The sequence below is a fragment of the Hippocampus bargibanti genome, linkage group LG01 (assembly GCF_051943395.1).
Source record: "Hippocampus bargibanti isolate YZ-2025 linkage group LG01, ASM5194339v1, whole genome shotgun sequence".
Classification (NCBI taxonomy): Eukaryota; Metazoa; Chordata; class Actinopteri; order Syngnathiformes; family Syngnathidae; genus Hippocampus; species Hippocampus bargibanti.
In genome coordinates this window covers 23,464,173-23,479,590 of record NC_142734.1, presented here as the reverse complement: position 1 = coordinate 23,479,590, position 15,418 = coordinate 23,464,173, and the positions used below count along the sequence as shown (strand labels likewise).

The 15,418-nt window shown below is 45.3% G+C and overlaps 1 protein-coding gene across 6 annotated transcripts in view; it reads right to left on the bottom strand.

The window, feature by feature from the left end:
• plxnb3 (plexin B3) overlaps positions 1–10,093 on the bottom strand; it is a 110,284-nt gene extending 100,191 nt beyond the window's left edge. For all 6 annotated transcript variants that reach the window (XR_016115986.1, XR_016115987.1, XM_089004347.1 and 3 more), the window contains exon 1: positions 9,983–10,093. The gene's annotated coding sequence lies outside the window, so the exon portion shown is untranslated. The remainder of the gene's footprint in view (positions 1–9,982) is intronic.
• Between the last annotated feature and the right edge of the window lie 5,325 nt (positions 10,094–15,418).

Below are 15,418 nucleotides of genomic sequence, written 5' to 3'. Positions count from 1 at the left end.
ATTAGAAAGTGATGTTTAAACATGTTTGTATGGCGAATTACCCCAACAAAAATCTTAAAAATCAAAGTCATCAGAACAGAAAAGTCCAAAGTATTAAACAAAACCATGAGTAAAAATTTGACAAGGCAAAACGTTTTAACTGCCACTGATTCAAACGACCAACAACTGTGCAACTGCAGGCGGGGCCGACAGCGCCACCCGTTGGTTGCCAACCGGAATGTGACAATGCAATACAATACATAAAATCCATATTGATATACAGGTAACATCCGACATACGACCGGGTTCCGACAAAACGGTCATAAGTCAAACGGTCGTGAATCCAAAAGCATTCAAAATGGCTGACGCGAGTATCATGTGATCATAACAAACGACGACACATTGGCATCTCCTATACGACAGGATAGTATACGATGTCAATCTGTTGTTTTTAAGCAATGATTTCTATTGAATACTATTATATACCAAAATGTTGACAGTTCATTTATAAATGTTATAACGTTTAGTGTCATTTTAATCATTTTATGTTTCGTATTATCGATCTTCATTACTGTGTTGGCGCACACGCTTTCTGCTGACCCAAATACGCACGGCTTCCTACCCATGCAAGCTCTCCAAAAATCGCTCTCCCTGCTAACGGAGAAGCCAGAAGAGGTCACCTGTCTCAAAGAGGCGGCGGCGCCGACGGTGAGCCCGATGCGGCGTTTGCGTCGCGGCGATCCCACCTGCTCCGCCTCGGCGTCGGTGGACACCCCCCCAGCCCCACCCGATTGCTGTGGGAGTGAGATGCTGACATGCTGGAGAAAAATGTCATACATGTTTGTTAAGAAACAGTTATTTTGTATTGTCGTTTTGTGCAATACTGCTCCGGAAAATAAACATCCGACTTGTCTGATATTGTCACGTTCAGGTTGACAGCTGGGGGCGGGGCCACACCTCCCTGCTTCCACCACTTCCTTCTTCAGGACAGAGTGTACGAAAATGGGATGCTGTCAACTTGTATTTGTACTTTGTTTTACCCTAGACTGTCTGTATCTTCGTCCGAGCCCAGACCCCCCCCCCCCCCAGCAGTAACAAAATGTAAAACATCAAAATGATCTGAATGGAAAAAATACAAAGTAGCAAAAGAAAACCAAGTGTAAAAGCCCGCCAAGGTTAAACAAACACGTACACGATGCATGCTGCAACCAAGCAGCAAACAAACAATGAATCGGCACCGGATGATCGTGCCAGGTGTCCTTTTAAGTGTCATTGATTATAACGACCAGCACCTGCTAGGCTGCCGGCAGGGCTGACGTCGCTACCCGCTGGTCGCCAATCTGATCGGGATGACCAGCACCTGTGCAGGTGCAGGCGGGGCCGACAGCGCCCCCCCGTTGGTCGCCAACCAGATCATGAAAGTACCCCCCCTTCAAGGGGCTGCTTCCAGAAGTCCCAACAGTCTCCCAAAAGGTCCACTCGCCAGGGAACGGTCGGTGGAGAGGGCAACCGCTGCCTCTCCAGCATACGACGGGCGGCGGCCTGATGGGAACGGGACTCGGCCTGGGGTGGATGAAGACGCGGCACGGATCGTCGTGGGCGTGAGTGCGATCCCTCTCGCACGTTCACGCGACGGCGCATGGCTCTGCGTGGACGCCGAACTGCCAGGCGCAGAATGGCACCCCGTACGGCCGTATGGGAACAGGTCTCGGCCGGACGCCGACGTGGGCGTGAACTGCCCGGCTCCGGGGGAACGAGACCAGTCCAGAGCCGCTCCGGGATCCAGCGGTGAGTGGGGTCTCGGACTGACGTTGACGCGGACGTTGCACGGCTCGTCGTGGATGAGACTCAATTCGTCATGCACGACGACAGCGTGGCTGGACGTGGGCGTGCAATGCCAGTCACCCAGTGTCACCCTGGACGGCCACCTGGAAGGAGGTCTCGGCCGGACGTTTACGTGGACGTTGCGGCTCGTCGAGTGACGCAATTCAAACGCGACGATGCTTGCGCTAACGTGGACGTAGCATTGCCAGGCACAGGGTGGAAATGAGACGGGTCCAATGTACCTGCGGGATCCGATGGTTGGCTGATTCATTCTGTCAGGGTTTTGCGAGGTGGTGATGGCGGGTTCGGATCCCAAAAAGCAGGCAGGAGGGAGCAGGAGGTTGTTTGACAAATTGTATTAAAATAAAGTCAGCAGGAACAAAATGTAAAACATCAAAATGATCTGAATGGAAAAAATACAAAGTAGCAAAAGAAAACCAAGTGTAAAAGCCCGCCAAGGTTAAACAAACACGTACACGATGCATGCTGCAACCAAGCAGCAAACAAACAATGAATCGGCACCGGATGATCGTACCAGGTGTCCTTTTAAGTGTCATTGATTATAACGACCAGCACCTGCGAGGCTGCCGTCAGGGCTGACGTCGCTACGCGCTGGTCGCCAATCTGATCGGGACGACCAGCACCTGTGCAGGTGCAGGCAGGGCCGACAGCGCCCCCCGTTGGTCGCCAACCAGATCATGACATATTAATAGGTTACGTGTTTTGTGTTACGTGTTTGGTATCAGATTAAAACACCACATTGTACAGTTTTTTATGAAACGGTTTTGCACATTTACATTTGCACAGTATTCAGTTGACATTTTAATTTTGTTCTGCTTAGAAAATCTTGTTGTCTATCCTTTCACGCCCAACCCCATCCCCTTTTAAATTGCTGCTGTGGACTGCAAATTTCCACATTGTGGGACGAATAAAGGTTTTCTTATTCTGATTCTGATTCATTGCTCTGTTGGAATAAATTACACCATGAGCAAGCGTCTAGATTTATTGGGGGAGCAGTAAAAATCAACCAATCAGGATGAACAGGATGAACAAATCTGATAATGGTCAAGTCGACCGTGTGAAGGATCAAGCTAACTGAATAAGGTATTAAGGTGAAAATGTGCCAACCCATAGGGTTGCTTTATGCTTGTATGGAAAATAGGCAGGGCAGTGGCCCTCCAGGCCTGGAGCTTGACATGTCTGACCTATAGGGATCATTGAAAATGTTCCATCGATCTATGTACATGTAGCATATAGCACCCACACAGAGCAGTTTGTTTAACAGAATGCGGTCTGCTGAGGAAAAACCCACAGGAAGTCCCTGCAGATTCCTTCAGGACCTCCCGAGAACCTCCCAATAATGACTTTCAAGGACCTCCTCCATGATCAGAACTGGATCCAGGGCCGATGATCGAAAGGAAAACTTGGTCTGTATGCAAGCGCAATGCCAAGCGCTAATGCGCTGCTGCATATCTACTATTTGAGGCCACTTCCATAGAAGCTCAGTTGCATCCCATTGCTGGTAACCATAGCAACAATTGGGATGATCTTCTGGAAAAATATTGCCTTCCTGTATATTCCAGTATTCAGCATTTTATTTTGTTAAGTGGGTAGTTTTCACTTCAAGGGCGATGTTCTTTTGTTCCGAGGTAACCGCACCCCACCCCCATAGCCTCAAAAGCTTCCGAACACACCCACACAGACCCCCTCCTTCCTTGATTCTTCTCTTTCTTGGTTCCATTACTCTCCAGGGTTCTCGCTTCCTCCTCCTACTTCGCTCTCGATGTGAATGCAAGTCCAAGTGATACTCAATGCTATCTTACCTCAGGCATGTGCACCCACAGACACCCCCACACCCACACATACTCTGTAGCTGATCATCATAAATAATGCTGAAGCTACAAGGGGAAGGGCGGTTGGGGGGTGAGGATTGGGCAAAGCTATAGGTCAGGGGTGTCTAAAGTTGGTCCTCAAGGGCCGCTGTCCTACCTGTCTTTCAGATCTCCCAGGAGTAAAGCACCTGATTCAAATCATCAGGACCGTTTTGATGCTGCTTCAGAGTTGGCTCATTAGCTGATCATCTGAATCAGATGTGCGACAGCCGGGTCAGATGGAAAACGGACAGTGGCCCTCCAGGCCTGGAGCTGGACATGTCTGGATCAAGGTGAGGGTGCAGGTGCATGGTCCTCACTCCCACCATCTTCACTCGGACCAGGTAAATTTCCGGTGGCATGAGGATACCCATGACGACTGTCACAGTTTTGCAAGGTGGTGATGGCGGGTACGGATCCCAAAAAGCAGGCAGGAGGGAGCGGGAGGTTGTTTGACAAATTGTATTAAAATAAAGGTCAGCAGGAACAAAATGTAAGACATCAAAATCATCTGAACAGAAAAAATACAAAGTGTCAAAAGAAAATCAAGTGTAAAAGTCCGCCAAGGTTAAACAAACACATGCACAGCATACACAATGCATGCAACAAACATGCAGCAAACAATGAACCAAACAATGAACCGACACCGGATGGTCGTGCCGGGTGTCCTTTTAAGTGTCAGTGATTAAAACGACCAGCACCTGCGAGACTGCAGGCAGGGCCGACGTCGCTACCCGTTGGTCGCCAATCTGATCGGGACGACCAGCACCTGTGCAGGTGCAGGCGGGGCCGACAGCGCCCCCCGTTGGTCGCCAACCAGATTATGACAGTACCCCCCCCTTCAAGGGGCTGCTTCCAGAAGTCCCAACAGTCTCCCAAAAGGTCCACTCGTCAGGGAACAATGGTGGAGACGGCAACCGCTGCCTCTCCAGCATACGACGGGCGGCGGCCTGATGGGAACGGGACTCGGCCTGGGGTGGACGAAGACGTGGCACGGATCGTCGTGGGCGTGAGTGCGATCCCTCTCGCACGTTCACGCGACGGCGCATGGCTCAACGTGGACATCGAACTCTCAGGCGCAGAATGGCACCCCATACGGTCGTATAGGACCAGGTCTCGGCCGGACGCCGACGTGGGCGTAAACTGCCCGGCACCGGGAAAACGAGACCAGTCCTGAGCCGCTCCGGGATCCAGCGGTGAGTGGGGTCTCGGACTGACGTTGACGCAGACGTTGCACGGCTCGTCGTGGATGAGACTCAATTTGTCATGCACGACGACAGCGTGGCTGGACGTGGGCGTGCACTGCCAGACACCCAGTGGCACCCTGGACGGCCACCTGGAAGGAGGTCTCGGCCGGACGTTTACGTGGACGTTACGGCTCGTCGAGTGACGCAATTCAAACTCGACGAGGCTTGGGCTAACGTGGACGTAGCATTGCCAGGCACAGGGTGGAAATGAGACAGGTCCGATGTACCTGCGTTATCCGATGGTTGGTCGGTTCATTCTGTCACGTTTTGCAAGGTGGTGATGGCGGGTGCGGATCCCAAAAAGCAGGCAGGAGGGAGCAGGAGGTTGTTTGACAAATTGTATTAAATTAAAGGTGAGCAGGAACAAAATGTAAAACATTAAAATCAACTGAACAGAAAAAATACAAAGTATCAAAAGAAGACCAAAAGTAAAAGTCCGCCAAGGTTAAACAAACACATGCACAGCATACACAATGCATGCAACAAACATGCAGCAAAAAATGAACCAAACAATGAACCGACACCGGATGGTCGTGCCGGGTGTCCTTTTAAGTGTCAGTGATTAAAACGCCCAGCACCTGCGAGGCTGCAGGCAGGGCCGACGTCGCTACCCGTTGGTCGCCAATCTGTTCGGGACGACCAGCACCTGTGCAGGTGCAGGCGGGGCCGACAGCACCTCCCGTTGGTTGCCAACCAGATCATGACAATGACCTTCTTCTGGCAGGAGTTGCACAGTAGTCCGGTCTGTTGGACTACGCCTATGCCTACCCCCGGGTGCAGCTTTGGCCTCTACCCTTCGACCTGTTTGACTAGGGTGACCCTACCAGCAGTACAAGACTCCGACCGACAAAGCTCTCAGGTCATGGAGATACGTAAAGTGCCTCACCACGATAAGGTGGTGATCCCAGTCAAGGAACAACACACACACACACACACACACACACACACACACACACACACACACACACACACACACACACATACACACACAAGTACATCTTGCACATTTTCCACTGAGATCTTCATACTTGTAATCTTCAAAGATCATGCATGTGTGTGTTTGTTGTGCGTGTGTTTGTGTGTGTGTGTTATGGGGACATCTAATATTCAAATGTAACACTGGTTCTTCTCTAAACTTATCAGAAAGGGTGGTCCTTACTAGTGATCTGGAGTTACCCAGACCTCACAAAGTCATTCAAACAGGAATGTGTGTGTGTGTGTGTGTGTGTGTGTGTGTGTGTGTGTGTGTGTGTGTGTGTGTGTGTGTGTGTGTGTGTGTGTGTGTGTGTGTGTGTGTGTGTGTGTGTGTGTGTGTGTGTGTGTGTCTGTGTGTGTGTGCATGCGTGTGCGGCTGGGGGAAGTGTGTGTTGACACAAAGAGTGGAGGAATAGTATACACATCTATAAGGCACAGCTGTTTCCACCTGTATTAAGGTGTTTTGCTTTTTTTAACGTTTGAGTCACAGATCCATTTAGGCATGTTTGGGAGCAACTCGTAAAAAGTTATCTCCTTCACTGCCATATGATTTGCAAAAATGTGGCCACTCCAGTGCCAGGGTTTTTGTCATTGTCATTCAAATTCCAGGACCCACAGAATATTGAGTTTTGGGACGAGATCAACATTCAATGCAGCGTCAGAAACTTAGACTCTCTTTCTCTTCTTCCATCAGTTAATTCCTAATTGATATGGGTCTGGCATTATCTGAGCTTGAAATGAGGGTGGCTGTCCAAAATACAATGCAGTACATACATATTGGTTTATATGGCGCTTGAACAACAGTGGTAGCTGCAACAAAGCGTTAACATGGAAAAAGGGAAATGCTGCCCCTTGTGGAAAGGAAAAAAAAACATTGCCAGAGGCCATGGCCAACGCTTTATCGGCAAGAAAAAAACAACTAATTCTCCATCATATTTTCAATTCCCGAATACATTTGTTAATGGCATTGAATGAGTTAAGTACCTTTTGTAATTGCTGACAGCATTTGGATTATTATTTTTTCTTCAAACAGTCATAGGATGTAACAAGTTCCCAACATATTCAAAGTCACTTGAAAAGTGGCAAAAAACAGCAACTGTTGGCCAAGGGAGAGATTAACTCATTCACTGCCATTCCCGAATTTCTTGGGGAGTTGAAAATATGACGTGGAGCGCCATTCCCGAATCAGTTCGGGTTTTGTTTTTTCATGCTTGGGTGCCAATAAAGTGCTGGCCATGGCCTCTGGCAAAGGTTTCCCTTCCACAAAGGGGCATTATTTCCCCTTGTTTCCATGTTAGCACTTTGTTACAGCTTCAGCTGTTGTAAAAGCGCTATCTAAACCAATATGCATGTATTGCATTGTATTTTGGAAAGCCGCCCTCATTTCAAGCTCATATCACTCCAAACCCAGATCATTTAGCAATTCACTTTTTTTTTGATGAAAGAAGAGAATCTAAGATTTCCTACGTTTTTTCCCCTTCCACGAGGGGGCAGCATTTGCCTTTTATCCATGTTAGCGCTTTTTTCCAGCTTCAGCTGTTGTTAAAGCGCAAGATGAACCAATATGTATGTATTGTAATGTATTTTGTACACCCGCCCCCATTTCAAGCTCATATAACTCCAGACCCATATAATTTAGGAATGAACTATTTTTTTGGATGAAAGAAGATAAGCTAAGGTTTCTAACGCTATATTGAAAGTTATTGTAGTCCAAAAAGTTAATATTCTGTGGGTTCTGCAATTTGAGTGACAATGACAAAAACACATTTTGGCACATTGTCTGCCAGTCAATGAGTTAATTTGAGAGTTCATCAGGGCTCATTCAAGGTTGCAAAAGTTCACAAACCATTTGCCAAATGTTCAGCAATATATATATATATATTTTTGTTACGAGGAAATTTTGAACATGTTGAGAGGGCAAACCCCTAAAAAGTGTGAATAATAGCCGAGTTAACTGTATTTTGAAATGTTCCAAATTTCCTTGCATCCTCGGACAGTTAAGAGGAGGTGCTAAGCAGCCGGAAGAGCTACTTCTGGGTTGAGTGAACGCTGGCGCATGTGGCTGCCGCTGCTCACCCACATAAAAACCGATCCTGCGACTGTAAAGTGACATTGAGAGTTTTTCAAGGCGCTTATAAATCAAATGTATTATTATTATTATTATTATTATTATTATTATTATTATTAAGACGGAAAAAAATAATTGTCACCGCCCTCACCACTCCAAACAGGGGCGTGGAAAATTAGACTGGACCCTCCGGACCCTGCCCACCACCTTTTCCAGCGACTCCCCTCAGGCAGGCACACCAAATCCAGCAGACATTTAAACAGCTTCTTCCCCCATCACCATAAACTGTCTAAACAGTCACCCAAATACAACTGTGTATCTTATTATGATACTAGTGCAGCATGTTCTACCAGAGACAAATTCCTTGTGTGTTCTATATACTTGGCCAGTAAAGATGATTCTGATTCTGATTCTATTGACGATGATTTAGATGACTTTGACTGTCTTTTGTGCATTTTGTGTCAGACTCTGGATCTGATTTGATTTGGTCTAATATTCAAAGAAGATTAGAACAGTACATAGTACCGATAGTTTGGAGCTGGATGGGAATTCTTCTTATATATATATATATATATATATATATATATATATATATATATATATATATATATATATATATATATATATATATATATATATATATATATATATATATATGTGTGTGTGTGTGTGTGTATATATGTGTGTATATCAGTGGTGGGCCGTCAGAGCCAGCAAGGCCTTCTCTACTGGCCTAACATAATCAGACATCATTATCATAATTAGAATAAAATATCCATTTGGTTATGCTCCTTTCAGTGTTGTAGTTTTAGGTCAGAGTTTTTAATCCAATCAGAATTCAGATAGCTTGTGTCGCCAGACTGTATGAAATCTGACCGACGCCTTCAGAATCAACAGTGAGGGCGCTGTACATGAACGGGCACATGTAGTTGATATATAGTTGAGATAGCCAATCAGATCACGAGTTGGCACAGTAAGGCCAGCTAGAGGGCCTCGCGTTGAACATGACATGTACGTGTCCTGTGATTGGATACTCACTTTACCTCAGCCCTCAGCGGAGGCAGCGCTATGCAAATCAACCAAGCTACAACAGATCAGACCCGGAAACTTTAGCAGAAAAACCAAGTATATCTATTCGCTTTTTTTAACCCACAATGGCTGAAGGAGAGGACAACTTGCTGTCGCATGTAGGCCTATTCTCAAGAATAAATGAAAAAGATTTGTTTACTTTTATTTTCCACACATAGTTCGTTTTGTGAACGTCTTGTTGTTTTTCTTATATTAAACTGACATTTTGTAATCTAGCGTAAAATCTTGTTAAAGATTGCATATTCTTGGTGGACTTAATAAAACTGGGGACAAATGATTTTAAATTTCCTTTTATTTTTAAGTGTTTGCAGTATCACGTATAGTGACAAGTTCTAATTGCTGATGCAGATTTATTGATGTGTAATTGCTCCAGAAAATTGCCTTTGTTGTAGACGATTAAGGTGATGCCACGCCCAGTACTGCGTGCGTCTGCTTTTGTAAATGATATCTCCAGCCGTTGTGTCATAAATTATGGTATTATGAGGGATATTTGTTCAAGTCGGACTAAGCAGGACTTCACTGAAGGCCTAGGTGTGAAATGCACGGACCGCCACTGGTTTATATATATATATATATATATATATATATATATATATATATATATATATATATATATATATATATATATATATATATATATATATATATATATTTGTATTTATTTTTTTTTGGGGGGGGGGGGGTCTTGCATACCACAATCGTTCATTTTCGTCCTGGCTTCAGTTTAGTCCCAAACAGACATCTCAACACAACGGACGCGAGGGCTCCGTGTAGAGCAAAGCAGTACCTAACAAACGGAACCAGAACCACAAGACACAACATTGCGAAAACTTGGTCAGCGCGTCCGAGCTTGCCGTCATCGGTGTTGTTCGGCAGGCAGCTGTCAATCAATCAAAAAGAGAGCAATAGAGTGACGGACATGCACTTACTTGAATCAGCAGACATGCACTTATTTCATTCCTTCCAGCAGCAGATGCAAAGTCAATGAAACAGAGGAAGCTGCCTCCTACTGAGCGAGGGGGGCGGGGCACCGGTGGGCGTTGGAGGGGGGTGGGGGCGAGCAGGGGAGGCTGTAATCCCGCTATTGTCGCGACACATTGTTCTGTCGGAGAGACGGGTGAGAGACACTGAGACGGACAGAGAAAGAAAAGATAGGAGTGGAAGGGGGAGGGGCATCGTCATCCGCGAGGGGGCGTGGTTTATCAAGGGTGTGGTTGAGCTCTTTAATATTTGCACCTACCGGCATGATGTTAGGAGAGAGAGTGAGAGACAGAGAGAGAGAGAGAGAGAGAGAGAGAGAGAGAGAGAGAGAGAGAGAGAGAGAGAGAGAGAGAGAGAGAGAGAGAGAGAGAGAGAGAGAGAGAGAGAAAGACTGAGACTGAGACTGAGACTGAGACTGAGACTGAGAGAGAGCGACTTAGCGAGACAGAGAGAGCGAGAGATAAAGACAGACACTGAGACTGAGAGAGAGCGAGAGAGAGAGTGACATAGAAAAGTGAGAGAAAGAGAGAGAGACAGAGACTGAGATAACGAGAGAGACTGAGAGAGACTTAGAGAGAGAGAGAGAGAGAGAGAGAGAGAGAGAGAGAGAGAGAGAGAGAGAGAGAGAGAGAGAGAGAGAGAGATAGAAAAGTGAGAGAAAGAGAGAGAGACAGAAACTGAGAGAACGAGAAAGACTGAGAGAGAGAGACTTAGAGAGAGACTTAGAGAGAGAGAGAGAAAGAGAGAGAGATAGAGAGAGAGACTGAGAGAGAGAGACAGAGACAGAGAGAGTGAGAGAGAGAAACAGAGACACAGACACAGTCAGAGACTGAGAGAGAAAGACAGACAAAGCGAGAGAGATAGAGAGAGGGAGAGAGACAGAGAGAATGACAGAGAAAGAGAGAGGAAAAAAGAGCGAGACAGAGAGAGAGGGAGAAAAAGACAGAGAGAGAATGACAGAGAAAGAGAGGGAGAGAAAGAGAGATAATGAGAACAAAAGAGTTTGAGAGAGAGAGAGACTCAGTGAGACAGAAAGAAAAAATGGGAGTGGAAGGGGGAGGGGCATCGTCGTCCACGAGGGGGCGTGGTTTATCAAGGGTGTGGTTGAGCTCTTTAATATTTCATTTGCACCTACAGGCATGATATTAGGAGAGGGAGTGAGAGAGACAGAGAGACACAGAGAGAGAGAGAGGAGAAAGAGAAATGGAGAAAGAGAAACTGAGAGAGAGACAGAGAGACTGAGACTTAGAGAAAGAGAGAGAGCGACAGAGAGCGGGGGTAAGAGGGAGGGAGACAGAGAGAGTGAGAGACAGACTGAGAGAGAGAATGAGACTGAGAGAGAGAGGGACTTAACGACAGAGTGAGAGAGAGACCAAGACTGAGAGAAGGAGAGAGACTGAGAGAGTGAGAGAGAGAGAAAGAGAAAGAGAGAGAACGAGAGAGACAGAGACTGAGAGAACGAGAGAGACTGCGAGAGAGAGACTGAGAGAGAGAATGAGAGAGAGAGAGAGAGAGAGAGAGAGAGAGAGAGAATGAGAGAATGAGAGAAAGAGAGACAGAGGCTGAGAGAGAGAGAGAGAGAGAGACAGAGATAGTGAGCGAAAGAGAGACAGAGTCAGAGACTGAGAGAGAGAAAGACAGACTGAGCGAGAGAAAGAAAGAGGGAGAGCCAAAGAGCGAGAGAGATAGAGAGAGGGAGAGAGAGAGAATGACAGAGAGAGAGGAAAAAAGAGAGAGAGAGAGAAACAGAGAGGGAGAAAAAGACAGAGAGAGAGACTGACAGAGAAAAAGAGGGAGAGAAAGAGAGATCATGAGAACGAAAGAGTTCGAGAGAGAGACAGACAGAGAGAGAGAAACAGAGAGAGAGGGAGAAAAAGACAGAGAGAGAGACTGACAGAGAAAGAGAGGGAGAGAAAGAGACATCATGAGAACGAAAGAGTTCGAGAGAGAGACAGAGAGAGAGTTCTCAGTTACTGCTTTGTCGGCGAACCACACCCATCCTACTTGGGTGTTGTCTTGCACTTGATCACGTTATGAAGTGACTTTGGAAGGCGGTTTAAAAAAAACAAGGGGGGACAATGGCGGACAGCGAACGACAAATGACGGACGGGCACGATGTTGTCAATTGTCTACGCCTGCGATTGTGACCATCGTTGCTTCTGTGTGTTACTTGTTGCAATAGTTTTTTTGGTGTCCACCTCAGAATGATTGAAACATTACTGTTACGTGTAAACAAAAACATTTAAAAGACAACCGACGCCTCCGGACAAGTTGTGTCCATAATTTGTAAAATCGCTTCAAATGACTTCTACTGAGCGTATTTTACAAAGATTCCACCACATATAGCTATATTTCACATGTAAGACTGACACTGAATATTCCGGAAGTCTTGTTTTTGAGTTGGTGACGAGTCCTGACGTCACGTCACGGAAGTAACGCCCCGGACCGAGAAAGGACACACTGTTGCAGTCCTTTCATCACCTCAATGCATTTTGTGGTACTTTGTTTGGTCTGAAAACTTCGCGTCTATCCGTGTTGATGGCAAAATGGAAGAGGAAAACACATACATAAATAACGCGATGGTGAATCGTTGGGTGTTGCACCAAGACTACTATTTGATATTCGCTGGCAAAACTTCCCAGGAGGCAATTTCCACGGAGCTTTGTCGCCATCTTCTGCCACAATTTACATGTATCGTCTGTTGTCAATTTTCTGTCTTTTTTAGCCACATTATAAGTGCCTTGCACGCTGGGTCCGAGAGGACAGTTTTTTCATCTGTGCTGTATGTCATGCATATGAGAATATTTGACAATAAACCGGACTTTTACTTTGACTGACTTTGAAATAGCTAGAAGGCGAGCTAGCTAGCTCATAGAAAACTAATAGACAGCTAGCCAGCCAGATAGCATGATGAATTGTACAAATATAATCACATAAGTAAATACTTCCCCATTCAGTGTTTGAATTCAACATACATTCCATACAAAATAGAGCACTGAAGCAACTTATGATCAAATTCACCTTACGGACGACCGCTTGGAACGTATTTCGTCGTAAGGTGTGGAGCGTCTGTAATTGTCATTAGTGCATGTCTACTTTGGTGTATGTGTCAATATGATTAAGTCCATTTGCAGGCTTTTGGCAACATATGAACAGGTGCACAAGTGTGCCAGCAAGAAGATTTATCGAACTACAGCCTTCAGCATGGAGGTGTGTGCATGTGTGTGTGTCTGTGTGTGTTTTATGAGGCTTTGTATCAGAAACAAAAGATGAAGGCTGAGTGGGGGGCTGGTAAATAGGGTGCAGGAGGCGGAGTCATTGACTGTGAAAAGCGGCTTGTCAAGCGGTGAACTAAGCTGGCGGCATAGCAAGTGAGCTTGGGGAGGGTTAGGGGAGGGGGTGAGGTGAAAGGTCACATGCTGTATAAATGGGATGAAATGCAAGGCCACACGCACACACACAGTCCGATGCGCAATCGATGAAAAGGTTTCTTCAGCCGTCATCTGTATGTTTCGCTTCTTATTCAAGAGGCTTCGTCAGCGAACTAAATTTTCTGGTAGCTCTGACCCTATGTGTATTTCTCTCTCTCTCTCTCTCTCTCTCTCTCTCTCTCTCTCTCTCTCTCTCTCTCTCTCTCTCTCTCTCTCTCTCTCTCTCTATATATATATATATATATATATATATATATATATATATATATATATATATATATATATATATATATATATATATACAGTAAAGTCTCGTTATATCGATATCGGTTATATCGATAGTACCGCTTATTACGATACTATTTTCATTTCCCTTGCACATTTATAGTCTTTTTATGTATAATTAGTACCGTTTAGTACGATACCCGGTTATTACAATAATCCGGTTATTACGGTGCTCCTTTTCATCCCCCGTCGGCCATTTTTGTTGTTTATATCGATATATTTGTCGCGCCATTGGTCGACTTGGTCACGTGTCTTGGTTACGTGAGCCGCCATCGGTCGCGCCATTGGTCGACTCGGTCACGTGAGCCGCCATCGGTCGCGCTATTGGTCGATTTGGTCGTGTGACTTTGTCACGTGACACGCCATCGGTCGCACCATTGGTCAACTTGGTCACGTGTCTTCGTTACGTGACCAGCTCTCGCGGGCAGACGCCATTTTCAGACAGCAGCTCGTGTGTATCAGACGGCAGCTGTGTGTCTTCAACATATACGGACAACATATACAACGCTGACGAAACTGGTTTATTTTACAAGCTGCAGCCAGAGAAATCCTACATCTACAAGGATGAGGATTGCCGCGGGGGTAAACGTTCAAAAGAAAGACTTACAATCATGCCGTGCGCTAACATGACGGGTACCGATAAATTACAACTTACATATTGTTATCGGGAAATCAAAAAAAAAAAACAAGGTGCCGACATTGCATCGTATGTTGCAGTCGACAAAGACATTGCGACATTCCCAAGCTCATCAGATGCGGATATCGCAGCAGAGGTCAAAGCCAAGATTCCCGTGATGATGATAATGACGATGAAGAAGAACCGACTGAATGCACACCTTTTGCAACATCGACAAAAGCGTTGTTTATATTAAAATATAAAAATGGGAAGCAGAAGAAGATTGATGACTTTTTTAAATAGCATACATACGTACTAATTGCAGTGTTATGTACATGTACTGTTATATGAATGAAAGCGTTTTTTGCAACAATGTTTGTTGTTTTGTCTGCTGAAGCGTGATGATTTTGAAAATGACTGTACATTCCATACTGTGCATTAAAGGTTAACCAACATCACTTTTTGTGTTTCTTGACTGACATCAGAAAAGGGTTTTATAGCATCTACAATACCCAAAACACGCTGTATAATAAAACACCAATAAAAATGACTTCAAGTCACGGCAAGACGTCTTGCATTGTTACGTCACAGCTGCGCGCCGGCATTCTATTCAGGCACTCTCGAACTGTCACGTAAGTTATGTAAACGTTTTGGTTTTTCATTCATGTACAGTATTTAATTGTGTTGCATCCAGATATCTTTATTGCTTGTAACAATCACTGTTTTTCATATGATTGTACATGCTGGCGTTCGTGGCTTCGTGTGAATAGAACTTGACGATTTAGCATTGGTTGGTTGCATTTTTGAAAGGAAATAGTCATTAAAAAGTGTAAAGACGTTTTTATTTTATGCACAACTTTATTTTTCACTTCACTACTGTACAAAAAAACATGTTAGATACGCAATCCATGAACCCAATGATGAAATTACATGCCATAACAAAGATTCTCCATTTACGCACCCCCCCGCCCCCAGGATCGGATATATCGATAGTCCGGTTATAACGATATTTTTTCCGACTCCCGAGAATATCGATATAACGAGACTTTACT